A 5,263-nucleotide genomic window follows, 5' to 3' on the forward strand; every position below is an offset into this window, starting at 1 on the left:
TACACAGCTGTGTGACTTTCCTGAAATTAGAGTGCTTTATAACTTTACAAATATTTTTCCAGGAACTAGGTCAATAAAAGCAAGATCCATAAATGACAAAATTCTATGGCAGTTGTTTTAATCTTTTCAGTATTTTTGTAATTAGACTTAATAAATTAACCTGAAATTGGAAAGTGCAACAAAAATTGTTAGAAGAGCTGTTCTATCAATACTGCAATGCAATTTGCATGAAGACATGCAGCAAATAAGTTGAAGCAAATTCCTGTCATCATAGAAAGTAGAGGGAGCAAAGTGCTTCTGACTGAGGTAAAGCAGAAATTTTACCCTTTTTTCTGTTTCTCGTCTTTATTGATTACAAACATGTAAAAGTTATCATACAACTTACAGTGTTCCACTTTCTGGTTAAATCATATTTAGATAAGCTCTTTGAATAAAAACTTCCAAACAAATTTTATTTTAATTTTAAACTCACTTCATACACAGTGAGTATCTTTCAAAAAAAAATGAACCCAATAAATGTCTCTAAACTGAAAGTAGTGTTAAGTAAATAGAAAGCCATACTCACAATAGCCTTGAGCAGAAGCCCATGCCAAGAAACAGAGATGACATTAGTAAAAAGCAAAACAGCAGCCAACAGAAGAAACTATTTAGAAAGTCATGAACAGAAAAAGTTAAAGCTATGCATTTTTTTCACGCGTGTGTATTTTTCTCCTCTGTTCTCACCAGCAGTTTCATCCTATAACATTTTCTAATACGTCTCACTAAAAACATAAACATGAATATAGTGAAGAGGCACATTTGTACATCACTGTGTTTAAACTAGAATCTCAAGGGAGAGCAACTGCTATTTTAGAAAGCAATTTTACAACAAAAACACAAGTAACAAACCAGACAAAAATATGCGGTCTATTGGGTTACAACCAAAATTAAGAGATACATGTGGTCTTGTGAAGTGATTCTGAACTGCGAATACAAGACGAATGTAGAATACTTAAATCAGAAACTGCCTTTTTGGTTTGTACTTATCCAGTACCAATCACACTGGAGGACTAGCATGTGACTGATGGTCCAGAAAGCCATCAAAATATAAGATACAATCACCATCATGCTTCTTCTCCAATGATCTTTCAGCAAAGGTTTAGACACCTGGCCAACAGAGATAATTACTGTGTGCACCCAGAAAAGCTTTTAGCTTTGTTATAGTGTAAATACTTCAAAATATTGTCTTTAATTGCATTCCTGGATCATGCTTTTTCATTTTATTTCAAAGTTGAATTTCCTTAGCGAACTATAAGACCAGAGGGAAAGCAAGTAAAAACAAGTCAGCATGACTCTACTGACTTCAGAGTCAGAAATTTGTAGCAGCCAAGGATCTGCAGGTTTTGATCATTTGGCTTTTTTCTTTTCCAGTCCTCTGAACACCTGTAGCAATGCCATCTTTTCTGTAACAATACAAGTTTGTATGCATCTTTCTTGGTCACAAAGCATTTAACTGGCACCAATATTTATGTCTGATCATTTAGGGAACTATTAGTTGGTTTGGACAAGAAAGGGAAAGGTTGGCAGCAATACCCATTTTTCTAAGGTAAGAAAAGAAGAATTGAACTCAATTTTTCTTTTTCAATCATTGTATTACAGTTGGGTTTAGCTTGTAACAGAGACGGCTACTTGTCAACGTTGATTCCACTAGTATATTTTCATATATTATTTGCCTAGTGCCAGCCTTGTTGTAGTAGTAACCCCTATCCCATCTACACAGATCATACGCTCTCACAAGCAAGTAACTAACAAAAATAAACAGCACCCACAATTTAAAGAAGCAGGACTGAGTTTACCCAGAGTAATTTACCCAAGACACAAGTTTGGGAAAAAGAATAAAGGGTAAAATGTGTGACTTTAGCCACTCAAAGATCCTGTATACACTTGTAGCAAGGCAGATAAATTCAAAATAAATTACTCTAAAAATGGGCAAACATTACTTTTTTTTTTGAAGTCTCAGTCAGCTTCAAAGCCACATATTCAAATCCTCTGCTACTAACAAGTAATTACTATAATTCTTTTTCTCTCATAGGAAGACGAGTCTTTTAAAAATATCCCAATTAAAAAGGAAAAGCTTTATCTAATTTTGAGCTAGTTTTAAATTAGAGTAACATTTCTATAACAAAATTGTAAAAATTAGCAAATACACACTATTTTGCTTTTTTCCTCCCACCGCTAAGAAGTTCCACTTACAAAACACCGTAAAAAAATACTTATCATGGCATAGCTTTAACAGGTATCCTCTCCAGTATTTAATTGCTATCTTTCTTTTGCATCAAAAAACCTACAGAAATTAAGTATTTTTGCTGGAAATTTCTTTCATGTTTAAACAAACCAAAGGAACAGGTCTGTCCCCTTTTTGAGGACAAAGTTTGGTTTTGTTCAGCATATTAAGGCCACAGGCAGATGGCAAGGGTCTGGCTTGAGGTTAAGCTAACTTAGCAGGGTGAGGTAAGCTATAGCACATGACCTTACAAAATTGCTTGACAAGACTGGTCATGCTGTGAGGAGATGACAAAAGTTATAAACAGCACCATGAGGGATGATCATATTTCACAGATGCTAAGAGTAATCATAGAACCAAAAAAACAGTTTGGTTAGAAGGGCTCTTTAAAGGACATCTAGTACAACTCCCCTGCAATAAGCAGGGACATCTTCAGCTGATCAAGTTGCTCAGAGCCCCGTCCAACCTGATCTTGAATGTTCCTAGGGATGGGGCATCCACAACCTCTCTGGGCAACCTGTTCCAGTGTTTAACCAAACGAGCAAAATGGCTGAACTTCACAGGTAACCAAACAGGCAACAGTTTTGGGGACCTTTTAAGGAGGTGCCAACTCAGGAAGACTTAGTGACTGTATCAATAGCAGCATATAAGGCCAAGATTACGGACGTAACGTAACAGTATGAGAAATACCAGATGTGGCACGGATTTAGCAAAACTAAGTCCAGTGGGGTAGAAGTAACTAAAAGAAGGTTTTTTATATAGGAAGGGGTTAGGGTAGAGAACGGGAGAAAAAGGATGACAAAAGAGAGTTCTAATAAGGCATGCAAATGATGTAGTCAAAGCTGTTCAGGGTACCTGTTGAGCAGCCCTACACATGACCACTGCATTCTGGAGGACAATAAATCAAGTCTGCTATTCTGACCACACCAGGCATTTCTGAGTTGATTCTGCAGTGTGGAAGGCTGGGGTAAGGAGGCCTTTTGCTGGCTACCAAGTCAACAGCCAGGATGGACTAATCATGCATACCACAGGCTGTGTCGGTGCCCATTACAGGCCTAATGGCACCGCTATCTTCAATATAAAATCAAAACTGCTTAACCATGCGGACCTCAGCAAGCAGCATGTATCATTGCAAAGATACTTCCTTGGGTTAGGGCACTGCCTATACTACTTTTTGGGCAAGCCTAAAAATTACTTCAACTTTGAAAACAAACAAAGTTAAAAAAAAAAAATCCAAAACCCCAAGCCCTCATCATACATTTCTGGACTGAATACAAACAGTATTTTCAGTTTTCTGGGTTGAGCATATTTACAGTATAAGCATATGAAAATATGGATTTCAGTGCATTATTGCAGAAAAGTAGTGAAAAACAGAGGAAACATGCTGAAAAAGATGCAATGAACCTTATGCCGTTTCTCTCCTTATCCTTTTTCTCATGCTTCTGAAGAATCACTATTTTTGTAAGGATATCTTAAGCACAACTCAGGTGGTCCCAGCACAGAATCCATCTACTTGAGCAGCTGGGTTTAAACTTGAGGTTTGCTCTGCTTTGTGTGGGAGATTGGATGAGGTGTTCGTATCTTCAGATGTTCTTGCTGTCTCAATACTTCTCTGAGTCTACACTCTCTCTGCTTCTTTAGGAGTAAATGAAATCCCACAGATCGAACTCAGCAAAACAGGCCATGGGACTAGTGCCTATAAATCACCACTGGCACAGACATACACAGAGGCCAGAAATGCAGCAACTGCATTGTGAACTTGCCAGCTCTGATCTGACAAGGGCTGCCTGGTACTGTCAAGCAAGCGGTACTGTGGTGTTGTGATGGTGGCGCTTTGCTGGTAACAGATTCATCTCAGATGATGCTTACATAGGCTGCCACCAGTCCTTCAAGTGAAGGCAGGCACATCCTGAATTACTGTCCAAACCAGAGCCTCAAAAAGGGACACAATTAAGCCTGCAGTAAGTAAAGCTGAATTAAATTAAACAGGGATCATTTACAATACTCAATATCTGAGAATAATTTTTTAATATTAACGTTCACCCAGAAAAATCTGATTTTGGCCAATAAACAAGACAACAAAGAATATCTCAGAACCAGGTTAACAGTATGGACTGATTTTAAAATGCATTCTAAAATGCATTCTAAGTTACTTAGGAAAATAATTTTATTTGAACTAGACTAGGTGTTTTACTTTCTTACAGTTTATTCTGAAAATTAAAAGGATAAGCTAAACTAAATGCACTCTTAAATTAAAATTAGCAGCTAGTAAAAACATTGTTTTATATAAATTAGTTAAACCCACAAAAATAGAAATCAACACATTACAACTTGTGGCCAATTAGCAACACAATATACTGAATTGTGAGCATACATGGTGCATGTACAGTCCAGCAAAACACTGCTTTCAAGACAGTTCTAGAGCTTCTTCTCTCAAATACAGGAGATGGCAAACACAATTTTTGAGTGGAAGACTGAAAGTTGTTTTCCACACTAAATCTGCTACAATGTGTATTCTTACATTAAAAATAAAGTTAACTCTGTATACAGAAACATAAAATGCTGCATTATGTTGAGGGCCTAATTATTTGACATTTTTGTTGTTGCTGATGTTTTGACCTCTCTGGCTTCTTGAATTACGAGATACATTCACACCCACGATTACAGAGCTTCCACTGGCAGGAAAGGCCTTAGCTTTAATCACGAAAACTAAACCAAAAGTAACTTCAGGTACTTTATTAAGAAATAGAGAATTTACATTTCCTTAATTCCCTGCAAAACTCTCTATTCAAATTAAATAATTTTAATGCTAAGTTTACTATTAGAACAGACACAATTAATCAAATAAAACATACTTTATACCTTCTCCACATAGGATGGTTTTCTCTTCTAGACAAATGTCTTACTATGTCTTACATGCTATTTAGAGAAGCACAATTTAGTGATAAGACCATACGAGTAAATATGGAAAAAAATCATAAATCTCCACTTACATATTTT

Source organism: Pterocles gutturalis, unplaced genomic scaffold, assembly GCF_000699245.1.
Source record: "Pterocles gutturalis isolate BGI_N339 unplaced genomic scaffold, ASM69924v1 scaffold22860, whole genome shotgun sequence".
Classification (NCBI taxonomy): domain Eukaryota; kingdom Metazoa; phylum Chordata; class Aves; order Pterocliformes; family Pteroclidae; genus Pterocles; species Pterocles gutturalis.